Raw genomic sequence first — 15,808 nt, forward strand, 5'->3', positions numbered from 1 at the left:
TCACAGGTTTTGAAACACGTCTCAAATGTTTTCAAAGACTTTTTTCCCCCAAGTACACCATCATGGCTGTGGAATTGTAATGAAGGGGGGATCAGGGAAACAGCCTGAATCCTGTTTTTGAGTGACAGTTGCTTCAAAACTGTGCTCCTACTCTGTTGCAAAGATCCAAAGTTTAAACTTAGACTTAAATGTCCCCAGAGAGCCAATTTGAGTTGCAGCAAAAGTTACATGAAGAAATCTTGGCGAGTGGAGAAGCTTAGCCTATATTCCTGTGTAATTTTACACTTTGATTGCTGGATCTCTTACTGTACCTGAGCTCTGCAGGAAATAATGAGGGTAATTAATGAAAGAGGATTGCCTGCTCGTCTTCAAAAGGCCTGAAAACACTTGTTCCATTTCATCAGCTCAAATGTGCTAAAAACTGAAAGTGAATACACTTGCATTGAAAGAAGGTGAAAGCTTAATTTATGAGGCGTCTGGTAAAAGCACAAATTACACTTTTATCCATTTAAGTATATATTTTAATTCTTTGTGGAGGATTTCACTGTAGTACAGCCAACTTCACAAGTTACTAACAATGATAGCCATCTGAACAGCTGAGGATTTTAAATATACACATGAATACAGGCACGGTTAACACATGCACACTCCCTCCTCAGTGTTATATAATATTGTATGCTTGCAGTACATTGTCAGCACATCCTTATTTTACTCACTCAACAAGCATGTTGCAAAGTAAACAGCCACTTAAGGAGAGCCACACACGTCATCTCGGCTCCCCCAGGCTGTGCACTACAGAGGAGACATCATTCACAATTCAGATTGTTCTTTATACTCTCCCTGTTTAATCTGGCTGTGCTCCCACCTGAATGGATAAAAAGACATAATTTCATTTAGTCAGTCACTGGGGAACATCAGCACAGCTCTTGGAGCAGGCTGTGCTACCGGATAAGGAGCCTCTGAATCAGGTTTCACTCCTCAGGTTTTGATAGTCGTTTTCAATTGCACCTAAGTACACAGCTCCCCTGAGGGAGAGAGAGGGGGAGATAGTGAAAGAGCGGGGTGAGGGAGGCACTTTGATGGACCAGCATACAAAAAAGAAATGAGAATGAAAGAGATGGAGGAGTGTTGAAAGATTACAGAGTGGTCTTTTCCTATCCTTTAGTTCTAGAAATAGTTGATTCACCAAAGAGAGATCAAGCAAATAATTTGACTTCAATTTAACAGACCTTCCAACACAAACATAGAGGCTATTTTACATTTTTTGTCTCTTTACCTGCCACACACCCACATTCAACCTCACAGCCTGTGTTTCTTCACCTCAGAGAAAATCTCCACATTAATGAGTCATTACTATTGCTGCCTGTCTGCACTTTATATTTTTGACACCTGTTTCTGCATGGAAATGTTGGTGCACACGAGCACAAAGGCATAGTTACAAACCACACACTTGCACACTGACACACCAACACACCGACACTGAAAGCTTTTTTTCCACTGTGTTCAATTTGCTACCTTTTCCATTCCTTTCTCCTGTCATAATGGGATCTCAGGGCAAATGGATTGGTCTGTCTCCTCTGTCTGCAGAAGCTGATTAGAGGGATTTAGGTTTAAAGCCCGCTGATGACCTCAGGTAGTAGCCCTCACTTTCTTTTTTTATCCTCTCTGACTTTCTATTTCTCTTTGTTCTTATCACACCCATTCTCTGACATTCCATTCTGTATTTCCTTTTTCCCTCTCTATGTTATGTACATACACAACAATCTTTTTGTTGTTATTGCTTTGACTGACGGTTGTTGGTGTCCTGTGACCTCCCTTAAAATGTTCTATTATTAGTAGTTGCGGTCGCCAGTTGACGACTGTTGTAAAGTTGTCAAAGTGATAGGGTTGCTGCCCTGATAAGCGATACTCACATTGCAATGCTCAGCTGGCATCACGTGGCTGTCAACATGCCTCACTAAAGCCATGACTCCATAAACACACATACAAACACACACAGATACAATTTACATCATATTCAGGCAGGATCCATACACACACTCACAAACACACACATACTAAAGCATGACAGAGTTACACTTAGGGACAGATTAGCCTGGGATCATTTTAACTGCTGCACAACTGTTAGCTTTGAGAGGTCAGGGTCCAACCAATTCAAGATTGCAAACAAAAATGTCTGCACACTGACCAATGCACCATTATTTCCTTTTAACTTTCCTTTGACAGTACAGCTCATGTCATCAGCCGGCCTCTTCTTTGTGTTTTCTTTCTTCTCCTTTTCCATCTAAAGCTCCAGAGAGACACAATTTGAGGCATTGTGAAATCCTTGAGAAACATCTAAATCTCTTTAGACTGTGATAGAAAGCCTTTAAAAGCTGAAGGAAAGCTATTGGATTCAGCCGGGAGGGTTTCAGCAGTTCAACAGGGAGGCTTTATGGACACAGATGGTGAATTCAGAGAACTTGCAAAAAATACAGAACAATGTTAACTTTCATTGAAAAATGTGCCCAGGTCTGATTTGATTTCTTACCAGTATGGTTGATTTTTTTGTAAACTTTTTATATCACTGTAAGACTTCTTGCCTGAGAAACCCCCCCCTCAACATTTCTCTAAAACCCCCTCAGAAAACAAGCGGCATACTAAAATGTCATCTGAGAAGCAGTGAATTATATACCTCTTCCTGAAATTCTGTAAAGGTTCATTAGGACATTGAGGTCAGAGAAAAAGCCAGTGGTCTGACAGCAAGAACTCTTTTATCTTGAAACCCAAAGAGCAGGAGTGACCCCACAGACCAGGCGAAGCCATCAGACGGCGCAGAGCAGGTGGGGCTATGGATTGTGTGGGTGTCTATGTGAATATTTGTCTATGTGCCTGTCTGCATCTGTCTCTATGTGTGAGTGATTGCCCCAGCTGCAGTGAAATAAACATATCAGTGTGTGGTGACAGGCCCTCCACGTGTCTACCCCTAACACACACAGACACACACACACACACACACACACACACACACACACACACACACACACACACACACACACACACACACACACAAATACACACACAAACACACAACTTTAGACAGAAACTGGATACGTGTCTGGAGCCTGTCACATTCTTAACCTCTCTATCGACATCCCAAATTAGGGCAAGTTATTTCTTGAAAAATGGCTCTAAATAGAGACAACGATAATTAGTTAATACCAAAGGCAAATATTTATCTCCAACATGAAGCTCAGATACTGGTAAATGCTCTGTGTACCAGGAAGTAGACTATAGTTGTATCAAATGAAGGGAAGCTGAAATGTTGACCATGTCAGTTTCCTGATCAAACAGCATCAGAATAGACACTCATAGTAAATATGGTGGGACACAAAGCCATATTTTAAGCTACGTAACATGTTTGATTACACCTTAACTGCAACTTCTATACATCACTACAACAGGAATGTGAGCCGTCAGCCTTTCTTAGCTAACTGTCGTATTAGCTTGTTACTGGGTGTTACCGCTAACCACTGTCTGGCTGTAGCTGTTGTTTTTATAAATTAAGTAGTCATTACTGAAATAAGGCGAGAGTTTCCTTTGGGTTTCTACTGTTTGTTGTCTTTCAGGCAGCTGATCAAGCTATACAATGTGAAATAACTATTGTCAAATAGCCCATTATAACTTACAACTATGATGATGTTCCCACCCTGTGCATGAGGAAAATTGTTTATACGTATTTTTTATATTCACATTAAAGCTGGGGTTGGTAGTCTCGGAAAACTAGCATGAATTGAATGTAGCATGTCTTCAGACTCCGTCTAACCCCCCCCCCCCCCCCCCCCCGCTCACATGCACGAGCGCCACTGATTTGCGACCATATGATTGTGACTGATTCAAAACCGGTCCTCACCAAAAACACTTATCATAGTGAAAGTTAAAAACACAAACAAACATGGCTGCTGTTAGTACTCACAACTGTCATGCTAGCATTATCCAGTTGTACTGGTGACACGAGATCAGGAGAAAAGTTATAACACATATAATACTGTAACAGCTCTACGTTTGTTAAACGTCTTCCAGTGTAGATGCTCTTAATTCCTACAGTGTTAACAGTTAATGAAGGCATCAGGAGAGGTGTAGAGTGTGTGAGCTGGAGAGAGGAGAGACAAGAGGAGAAGTTTTTCATTCATTCAACATTGATTGTTGCTTTTTTGGTTGGCGTGATCACGGCCGACAATGACCGGTTATTAAAGATCAACGTGTTCAAGAATCGTCTCGTCATCCCTACAGCGTCCGGACTGACACTACAATACATATACATTTCTGTAGGACTTACTAAATGTCATTAATTCTTCTGCTTGTCAGAGCCCCTGTGTGAGAGCTTTTAGACTCTGATCCGGACTACAGTCCTGAGCAAAGCACCTCATCAGGTCAGAGGGGACAGGTCCGAGGTCGAGCGAGAGGGGCAGTAAATAGAGTCAGGGGAAGCAGAGGCAGGGGACGGGGACTCTTGGAGTGCACGCCGGGGAAATGTACGCGCAGGAAGGCGGGCAGAACAGCAGGACGGGATTTGACAGGGTTCAAATTTGGGGACCCAAAAAACGGTGATTGGTTGGTGTTTTCCCAGGTTTACTCCGGCTGTAGATAGCAGCTTTTCTTCGCTCTTTTTTAGGAACACATTATGTATTGATTGTCATCGGGACATAAAGATAATTTTAACCAGTATGACAAAAGTGTATCTAAATCTGACTACCAACCCCAGCTTTAAAGTGCATTGAAGAAAAACAAACAAAACATTTCATTATTAGATACATGTCAAGCCAGCTCTTATGTTGCTCCTTTTTTGTTCATCACTGCAAACAAAACAAAACACGTATGCATGCACACACACACACATACACACACACCACACACACACACACACACACACACACCACACACACACACACACACACACACACACAGCCTCTAACCAACCTTGCAGTTGCCCTCCGAGTCATTTTTTTCTGTAAATGACTTTCTGTCTCAATCAATGTGGAATAAGTCTGGACATGTGCCTTTGTGTAATTACACATGTGTGTGTGTATGGGGTGTCTCTGAGTGCATGAATGGCTCTGCATGACGTAAATCACAGCAGACTTTTCTGTCAGAAAGCATCAGTGGCGTGGTGTGGCCGAACCCCTAACGGCTACCTCACTCTCACACTCGCACAGTTTACTGTACAGACGCAGTAGATTTCAGTCCCTGAAGTCACCATTGTGAATGTGTCTTGTGATGACGTTTACTAGCAGAATCTTTCTGGAGGTTATAAAATCAGTGCCGGTGGAGTGCTTTATATGGACAGTGAAGGTGACAGTGTGAATTAAACTGTCTAAATAATAAGACGTACTCTCTTTCTGTGGCCAGAGATAGAAGACGATATAATAAAGTATTTCAGCTTCATGCTGCTGTTAGATCTCACTTGAGCTTAATGTTGACTTATTGAACACCACTGAATAAAATTTTGTATGTTCTGACTGTATCCTAAATGTGTATTCAGCCCCTGATATTCTATACTATTTGAGCATCAAAAGCTGTCAATGGATTTTAGCTGAAAGCAGTCTTTTATCGAGGGAATAAATATCGAGTAGACATCATGAATGGGATTATTTTGACCTGTGTATTTCTGAATAAATATAACTGAATGAACCTGAAAGGGTAAGAACGGTCTATAGATAGAATTTATACTATCAAATAAAGCAGTGGATCTCTCCGTAGTGACAAAATGTGTTACCACCACACTAGAAGTATTAAAATCATCCTGGCCTTTCCTGTTTGTGCACCTGTGTGAATATGTGTGTGTTCCTGTGCACAAAAAACAATTTATGTAATGCTGCTTCCCCGATAGATCCTCACCTTAATCCTCTTTGAGCGAGCATAGTAAGCCCCACGGCTCATCTCCCATCACATTTTACCTTGATCCTCAACCTCTGTCAGAAATCATCACGGTAATCCACAGATTAGTCAGCAATTTTTTTATTCTGACTGCCGGGGTGAATTATTGAAACGGTGTTAAGATTATTAAAACGTTGTTCTGATGGTCTATCACTGAGGAGTAATTTACAAATGGAGCACATGTGATAGAGCAGTGTGTGTTGTGGTGATTAAACATGTATTGTGGTTAGTTGATGTTGATGTAAAGAAGGATTATGATCATTATCTAATGATATGTGTACCTTAACACATGAATGGACACATGAACACATGCAGTATGCCTTATCTCCTTGACTCCTCCACTCCTTGTACTGTACTGTACACCAGCACAGTCTTTTAGAACCACTTTGTATTTCAGCAGCCTTGAGAGGCTTTTCATCCTGTAATAAGCTGTGTCGGTAAATTCAGGCATTAGTCAGATCCCACTCCAAAGCCAGCGGACTTCGCAGAGCTGAATTGGAAATGTGTATTTCATAGCAGAATCTCAGCATGAGTTACCAGACTACCTCACTGATTTATGATACCTCTCTCTCTATGAAGTCAAATCGTTAGTCTGCTTTCATTTTCATTTCCAATCACTGGTTCAGTCTAGACGAGGATACTGAAATAGTCATTGTCTGCAACATACTGTTTCCTTAGAAAAAGATTTGTCTCTCTTGCAATTTTTTCAATGCACTGCTGAAGTCAGAGTGCATCCATAGTGAGAAACTGTTAAAAACAATAATTCACTCACACCCTTTCTTGGCTTTGTGACAAGTGGCAGAGTTCTGCTATTTTAGCAACCACTTACAGGACATCCACCCATCGTCTAGTTCATTCAGGAAACTATCAATCACAATCCAAAGAAAGAAGCTTCTCATTACATAAAGTCACCCTGTGTTTTGTTTCTTTACTGACGACTCAACTTTCTGTCCTCAGAGAGGACAGGATGTATACAGGCTGCTGATCATATATAGTTTTAGGTCTCGTGTGTCTGAGGTTTGAGTCTTTTTAAAACATGGACTTTGTTCTTGTTTGTGCGTTATATAAAGTGATTGAGTGGGTGTGTGACTCAGAAGTATGAGGGTAGGAGATAATGAGGGCGTTTGTGTTAGAAGATAGGAGAACCTTCTCTCTTCCCTTTCATTATCCTTTCAGGGGTTTTTGCAAACACTGTTTGAGTGTTCTACCCTTGCATTAATGTCTTCCTGGCAGTGGCAAGTAAAGAGTTTAAATAAGCTGGTGTTGAGGTGCTGACCTTTCACTCTGTTTTTTGAAAAAACAATACTTGTGTTAAAACAGTTTCACTTATTTTCTATTTATTCAAGGAAAGTCTTGCACATGTTTCCCAATCTGCTATTTTCTGGGTACTCTTATGTGCTGTCTTGTCCATTTCTCTTGTGGTCATTTTGCACTTTGTCTCTTTCTGTCACTGTTGCTGTCTCTCAGTCTCCCCCTTGCAGCCTGCCTGTTCTGACATAGTTCTTGGACAGAGCTGTGGATTGGCGATGACATGACGTTGTAGGGCGCAGACTGCATTGTCAGGCAGCTAGCCGTGCCGCCCTCGGCAGTCCTGACAGTGTTGTCATGGATGGATGAACACGTTGGTTTTGACATAGGTTGTGAGAGTGTTCAAATAAGAAAAACTCTGTTCTGTTCTGACAACTTTCAAGTTGCTGGACTTTCTGACTCTTTTAGGATTACAACAAACTTGAAAGTTTTACTGAAACTGCAACATCTAGGATTTCAGGTTTCAGTGTACTCCCTAATATCTCATAATAATATGAACTTCTTAGAAATCTATTTATGAAACAATTAAGGAGCTAAAAATAGCTGTCATTCTTACTGCTGGCAAGAACTTTGATATAATTTTAAAGGCTTAACTTCTAGAGCAACAGGATGATAAATTCCTCATTTGGGACCAAGATTGAAAAGTTTAATAAGCTTGGGCTTGAATAATTGTTTCCAATTAATTGCTATTCACCTTACATCACAATTCAGTTAAGTAGTCTGCAGCAACTTACAAAAAGAGTCATTGTCAGTGCTATATGTTGTTATAGCTGTGAGTGTGTTGATAACAAGGAGTTTATCAGATGATGGCTTGCAACGTCTTTGAGGAGCTGAGTATATCTTCTTAATGAAAGAGATCCTCTTCCATCTGATTGTGAAGTCCATTATTGCTATAAAGCAGTCCTCCATTTACTACTATGCAAAATGGGTTTGAAATCAATATGACTCATTTTCTGCTGAGCTGTATTAACCGTAAATTGCTTACCACACTAGAACTGTTTTGAATCATTAGCTTATCAAACACTCTGCCAAGAGGCTCTTGGCGCTTACGATGCTTTGCTGATTTCAGAAGCATAAGTCTTCAAGGGAAGATGGCTGTGGGCTACTTAAATGTGACCTTGCAGAGGCTGATGTACGGGCACTTAGAGGTAAGATGCTCCTTCATTCCTTTAGGGAACCATAAAGTGAGAATATGCTGATCATGATGTCATTGGCTGTCTTTTTTGTAGGTGCAAAATGTAACTCCTGCTGCAGATGGATGCCCAGATAAAGCTCTGTTATTAAAGCTCCTGGAACTTTGGGTTTGTGTTAATTTTGGTGCATCCTGTTAACAAAGGCGTACCACTTATCTGTTTGCTGTCATGTCAAGTACATGAAGTGTCATCTAGAATCTAAAAAAATCTAAGAATCTCATGTGCTTCTTTAACAGTTGAACCGATCACTCTCTGTGAAACTTTACTGTGGAAAATGTATAATAAATGTTGTTTTGTGAGCATTCTGGCAATTATTTAGTTTGACTGTGGCTCGTAGCGGTACCAACACCTATGTTTATAGATTTAATCTGCATTGCTGCTGATGGTCTAGTTTGCTTTTCATAGAAATGACACCGTATTTGTTTCAGTCAGTTTCATACCCAGTGAAAAACTCTTCACAGGAGCTTTAAGGTGACAAAATGTACCAATGCAGGCTCATTATTCAGCTGAAAGAGATGCTATATGGCTGACGCATTAGTTTCTTTGTGTTTCATACTCTGCCAAAATGTGCATGCAGACTAAAGAAAATGATTATCCACAGGAGTTAAACACAAAATGGTACTTCCACATCAGCGACCCTAAAAGAACAACTCAGCAAATTTATAATTGAGTAATCAAACAAAATCGTTTTATTATGGAAACAGTTAGGCAACAAAATATTAAGTTATATTTTCTAATAGAATAATGTAATTCCCAATATTTTAAGAAGCCAAAATTAATTATGAAAATGAGACAAGCACTTACCTTAGTTTTCTTGTGTTTATGTCAAAAGTGTTGCAAAGCCACAGCTTCTGATTTAAGTACTCTAAATCCCCTATGTTACCTCTGAAAATCAGCACTCATAAATCATGTTTCCCAGTCTGGATGTCACTGAAAGAGAACGCTGTCTTCAAAATAAAATACTGTCCAGCAGAGGCACCAGCCGCTTGTGTTCTTTGAGAAACGGCCACACGGTTGCTTGTTTTTCATGCTCATACTTTACCATAAAATACAACACTGACAAACATGGAGGTCTCACATAGTTCAGCTGACCCGGCTAATAAAGCAAAGCTGATTTTGTTATTGGGCGGTTTTAATAACACTGGAGAGCTGGAGAGTCAATTAAAAAGGATTAGCATGGCCCCAATCAGCTCAGAGCCTCTTCATGCTTTAATGATTATGGAGTGTCATCAGTACTCCTACACTGTACACTCAACCAGCTTTGACATGCACATGTTAAAACATGCACAGAAATGCCTGTGCTCTTGCACAACTTGAATTTTAATGATATGATAGGTTTAGATTTCCACTCATAACACTTGCATTTGTATTTATGCTTGCATGAACACACACATATATTCATTTTATTCACCAGTTTAAATATTGCAAAAGCCTCATTTCTATTTTATTTAGAAGTAGAAAAATCATGTGGGATTGTAAAGAAAGAAGAAAGGTAGAAATGGTGTTAGTTTGTTTTCATTCACACATTGTTAAAATATGTTATTTTAACGTGAACCTGTTTGCAATGACTAACACCACTGGTGGGTTAGTGAGACAGGAGATAACAGGTTTGTTTTGCAGCTCTTGATATCTACCTGAAATAGACACCCTTTTTAAATTACTAAAAACAATTTATTAAATCAGGACTGAGCCCGATGAACATAAAGATATAGTACAATCTTAGATGTTAACTTTAGGCCTGGAAAAGGTTTTCTGAGGACACACGTTTTGTCCTTAGAATGGATTGAGAAATAAAAAGGAAACTATGGATAAATTACGTGACCACAAGAAGTCCAAAGAAAAAAGAAAGTCCTCGCTGACAGATTAATGTTATTTCTCTAGGCACATTTTCCTTTTACTTTGGATCATGTGCAGTGACTAAAGAAAACAGAACATTTCAACTCAAATTACTGAGTAATACATTTCTACATTGAAAATCAGAAAATCTAGCAAATTTAGCTTCAAGCCAGAGACGCACTCCTTCATCGATGAGTCAGACATTGCAGGTGTTTTTAAGGTCACCAAGCTGAAACACTCAAATGCTCTCAAACAGTTTGTGTCCTGTGGTTCCTTCTGCAAATTCTCCCATTGCTCTGACTTTATAACCACTGTTACTTTCTTTATTTCTTTTCGCCTGCCTCTGCTTCTTTGCATCTTTCACCTCTTGTTCCTCCTCCTTTCTCCTTCTTCTGCTGCAGCCGTCGGTGCTGTTAAAGTACTTAGTGAACTGGAGGGCTCAGACAGAAATGTGAAAAACATAACCGTCCAGAGATACAAAGAAAGCAACAGAGTCCAACATACAGAGGGCTTCAACACTTTTACTGCACTGACCCGTAACCATGCACAGGGCTGTTCTATAATTTAACAAGCTGTCAATCATTTCGACACTGACTCACAGAGACCAGGAAAGTCAGTTAGGCGGACTTTAAAGTACTTCAGGAAACTATAAAATCTCCCAAAAGCACTTTCTGTCTGTTTGAGGTTAGATGTTAAAATCAGTATTTTTTTGTGAAGAAGGATTTACAATTGTTGAAGATCTAGTAGAAAAAGAAAAAAAAAGATGTCAGAATATACACATTTCTTTTGCATGAGTTTTATGCCTATTCATCACAGACTTGAGCCTTTTGGCAACAGCTACAACATTCTCACCTGTCAGACTAATTATGCAAACTTGCGCAGAAGTCTTAGAATAAATATAACCAAAACCAATGAGATTTACAAATCACCCTCTACAGTATGTGTGGATAAAGAAATAAGCAATTGGGAAAAAATATATATATAATAGGGATGACCACAATTAATCGTTTATCGATTAATTGATTGTTAAGAAATTACTCGAAACACGCATTTTTGTTATCAATTTTCCGTCACGTGGAACAAACATCATGTGGTCTCATATTACACTCAGCTATCAGGGAGGTGTTTTAAGTTTAAAGCATGTTTCAATGTGAATCAGCTGTTAAAGGTGTTGCGCACAGCGGAAACGCTCAGTTGGGGGCTGCGGCTGCGCGTCAGGTCTCCACGTGCGCTTTTTTAAAGAGGATCAATACAAAACTGCTGCCAACAACAACGCGGGCACGAAGAGTGACAGCTTTAAACAGGACATTTTAACCTTTGGATACGAAGGCAACAGACAGGTGGGACATTCAGGTACGCTATGTTTGCAGACCAGCAACATCAGAGCCGTCTGAGGTTTCTGCAGCTGGACTGATAGTGACCCGGTTGCGCTCCCGGCTAACACCTGATTGAATACACATGTTTATTTTTCTCAATAAGAACGAGTAGACAGAAAACTGGACACTGCGAGTCTGAAGTACTTTTCTGTTAGTAGTCTCAGCCTTCACTTTATAAGACTATGTCCGCGTAGAATATTTTAATGAGCCTGATCGTTGATATCCTGCGTGTCAAACATGTACCCGTATTCAATCCCGTCAGTTATATGCATTTTGTTGCTGTAGAAAATAGAATTTAGGGGGAAGACAAAGTATTTAAGAATAATAATGTTGTTTTTTTATCAATTAATCGATAATTGATCGTTAACATTTCCAAAGATCGATCACGGAAAATACTTAAAATGTACATCCCTAATATATAAACTTGTTGTAAAAATAGGCATTTTAATAGACCCCTGTACGTCATCAGAAAGATGCATTCCTTTGTTTTGCTCCAGTTAGCAAGCTTTAAACACTTAATTAAAACTGTTAGCAGCATCACAATGTCTAGTTGTTGTTAGGTCAGTTGTCAGAATCAATACACCATCGTGTACTCAAGTTCTACAGACACGGCAGTTTCAGCGCAACCAGGGTTTTGGTGTTTAGAGTGACCATGCTAACTGGCGATTGTCAGCTAAACCTGTGTGATTGTGGTGATTACAGCAGCTGTTGAAACATGAAGAGTCTTGCGAATGCATTTGAATGTGTTTTTTGTTAATAAGACAAAACAAATATGTCTGTGAAGGTTCCAGACCATACTCACACCAGAGACCATGTGATTCTAACGACTCACAGCTGACCCATCACCCTAACAACTGTCAGGAACTAGGTTAATGATTGTCAGGAGGTACTGAACGACTGTCAGGAACTAGACTAACGACCCCGCTTAGGACCATTTGTGACTCCTGGACACACCCACGATTGTTAGTGGCTTATATCTTAGAGCTCTTCCCCAGTCTGGTCAGAACTGAAGAAGCCTTTCTGAGGCGAGGTGAAACGTCTTCAAGAATTTCTACCAGTCCAGTTGCCTTATGGATCAAGCTTTGGTAGAATAAATAAACCCACCAGATTTTTAATGAAAAACTAAAATTTATTTGTGAGAAGTGCATTTGGCTGACAGTCACCAGTTAGCAGGGTCACACTTCACACTGAAACACCAGCGACATCTGTGGTTGCAAGCTATTAAATGTGTTTTCTGTATCCAACCTCAGTTCTATCAGATCTGAACCTAGTTTTCACCATGTGTAGTTATTGAAAAAGTTGGTTTTGAGCCCTACTTATGAAAAAGTCACAGCAGTAAGACACATAAGACTCAATATGGAGAGATAATTATAAGTGAAAGTCTGAATTACAGTTAAGAGAAGTAGATTTCATGGTCATATTAAAACTATATTCTCAAAGAAATAAGTATGCTAGCTATAAATCCCAAACAAAAAATCATCATTATCCTGATAGATATACGCAGGTACAGTTTGCAGTCTGGACCGAGCGGCAACCTCAGGTCTCAAACGATGAAGCCCATGCGGAAGTGTTATAAACTGCAATACGAGCATCAGCTTGAGGCCGGCTGCAGAAACACCGGAAACCACATAGACATGAATAGGAAAAAGACGATCTTTGCAGCATTAATTAACATGTTTACAGCCTTTCAAAAAACGGCTTGGCTCTACGAGGCTAATTTCTCTATGGGCAACACACTGTATGGGGGTGAATTTTTTTCTAACGCAATGGATCAGAAGATATTAAGATCCGTGTTTTTGCCCAAATTAGGACATGACTGACTGGACTCCGGTCAGGAACACATAGCTGTTGACTAGGAGGCTCAAACTCCGCCCCTTTACGTCACTCTCTTCCTGGTTGAGTTCAGCATTTCCAATATGGCTGCCGCTGTCGATTGGCTTCCAAATAGCTCTCAGGAACAGATTGGTGACGTCACAGATACTACGTCCAATATTTCATACAGTCTATGGTCTGGACTTAGTTTTATGACCCATGTTCAAGACACAAGTTTATATCTATTTGCTTGGTCTGTACATGTCCAATAAAATAATGTTGTAAGAAGCATTAGGTGACTTGTGTGATTACTCTCTCTGGGTTTCTCAACCGAAATCATCTGGCCACTGAATATCAGTCCACTTGCTACGTGTCTTCTGTCCACTCACTGATTTCACATGGCACTGGAAGTCACTGACCTTTTGTCAAAAGTGAGCTTATTCAGGTAACAATTGCGATTTATTTATTTTTTATAACCAAATTTTATTCATTTAACATTTAAAAACAGCAGTATGACAAAACAGAGACAGGCAAATGAATACATATATGCAAAGTGAGTAACAGAGAGGTGCACCTAACAAAAAATAAAATAAAAAAATAAATAGAAAAGGAGAAAAATAATAACAATATCAAACAAACAAAGAAGGACATCATGTTATCAAGCATCAACATGTTCTTCCTAGATGACTAGTGAGCACACATAATCATCCTGCCATGACTTTACTTCAGCTAATAGATTGCATTCTTTGGAAAGTGAGAGATGAGAGGCTGCACAACCTGTAAAATTTATCTGTTGAACCACGAATGGTGTATTTGATCTTTTCCAATTTAAAAAAGATAGCAGATCCTGAAGCCAGGATGTGTTTGAAGGAGGTGATGACTCTTCCAGAGAAGGAGAATCCGACGACGGGCTATTAATGAAGCAAAGGAGAGGACATTAACTTGCTTGGTAGTTATCTTAGTACCTTCCTCAGGGATTCCAAAAATAGCAATATGAGGTGATGGGACTAATGTTACCTGTAGTACCTCTGACATAAAATGAAAGAAGAACTTCCAGTACTCCGCTAAGCTTGGGCACAACCAGAACATATGAGTCAGGTCTGCTGGTGCCTGAGAACACCTATCACAACTGTCTGAAAGGTTTGGATAAATCTTTGATAATCTGCTCTTGCTATAATGGATCCTATGAAGAACCTTAAACTGAATGAGGCTACAATTGCGATTTATTGTGGTTAACCCCCTTCCGTAGCTTGACCAAGTATTGTAGCTACTCTTTCGTAATTCAGTTACCAAAATGTGCATTTAACAGGTTTGTGTATGCTTACCCTTACAGCTTCCTTGATTATATAACACAGCTTTTATGGAATCTGTGTGTAAATATTGCCTCTTGACATCTAGGGCTGGGAGATTACAGAAGAACACAAAGCACAGCGAGCTATAACCCAGGGGAGAACAAGTTAAATCTTTTAATTCTAGAACTATAACTTTGTTTGTCACTCTTCTTCCCATTTGAACTCTCCCCTGCTGATAACAGAGGTGTTGATTCTGAGTGTGGCTATTACTAGGTCAGCGTCTGTTTGGGGAAACACTACCCTGACATGTCTGAGCTGTTGAGTGGATTTGGATGTTTTGAGTCTTCCTCTAATGATTTGAGCCCACGGTCTCATTTCAACTTTCCATCCCCAAACACTCTTCCCAAACTGTCATATTTGTGTCTTTTTTTCTTTCTCCCTTCAGCGGCCAGAGCTGCTATCACAGTCCCCATGCATTTTTATCCTCACAGCTCTGAGTGGTTTTCTATTTACACTGTTTGTTTGTTCTTTTTTAATTTATTTTTATGCTCTTTTCAATTTCCTGTTCTCCCTCTTTCTTTTCTCATCCCTTTTCAAACTCAGTAAGCACTGACTTGTATCTTTTTAATTTGACTGAGTGAAAAGACATGAATTTTTAATATTTCATAATGCCAGTAAATTAATAATTTAGTTATAACTTCACTGATAATATCTTGTGTGCCTTTGGATACTGATAAAACTGACTTATTGCAAGTAAAATACACTTGAATAAACCAAAAAAAAAAAGAATTAATTTTACTTGAGAATATAACCACAGTCCATTCCATTCCTGCTTTCAGAAATAATGAACAGTCCATAAATTTAACTCTGTGGTTGAAAGCTCATAGCGTTAAGTTGAGGCAGCAATAAATAAACACAGTTTTATTTATTTAAGAACAATGTTCTTTTGCTGTTTAAATGATAGCTGTAGTTACTTACACGTGGTTTATTTAGAGTGGGCAGATCAATGAATGTAGAAGCTGACATGTCTTTTTTTCCATGGCGGATATATATTTACCCCATGCTGTTCAGACTG

The 15,808-nt window shown here is 39.5% G+C and overlaps 1 protein-coding gene across 3 annotated transcripts in view; it reads left to right on the forward strand.

Annotated features, from left to right (window-relative positions):
- LOC117819349 (netrin receptor UNC5C-like) overlaps window positions 1–15,808 on the forward strand; it is a 216,816-nt gene that overhangs the window by 133,865 nt on the left and 67,143 nt on the right. The window lies entirely within an intron of this gene.

This window comes from Notolabrus celidotus, chromosome 9, assembly GCF_009762535.1.
Source record: "Notolabrus celidotus isolate fNotCel1 chromosome 9, fNotCel1.pri, whole genome shotgun sequence".
Classification (NCBI taxonomy): Eukaryota; Metazoa; Chordata; class Actinopteri; order Labriformes; family Labridae; genus Notolabrus; species Notolabrus celidotus.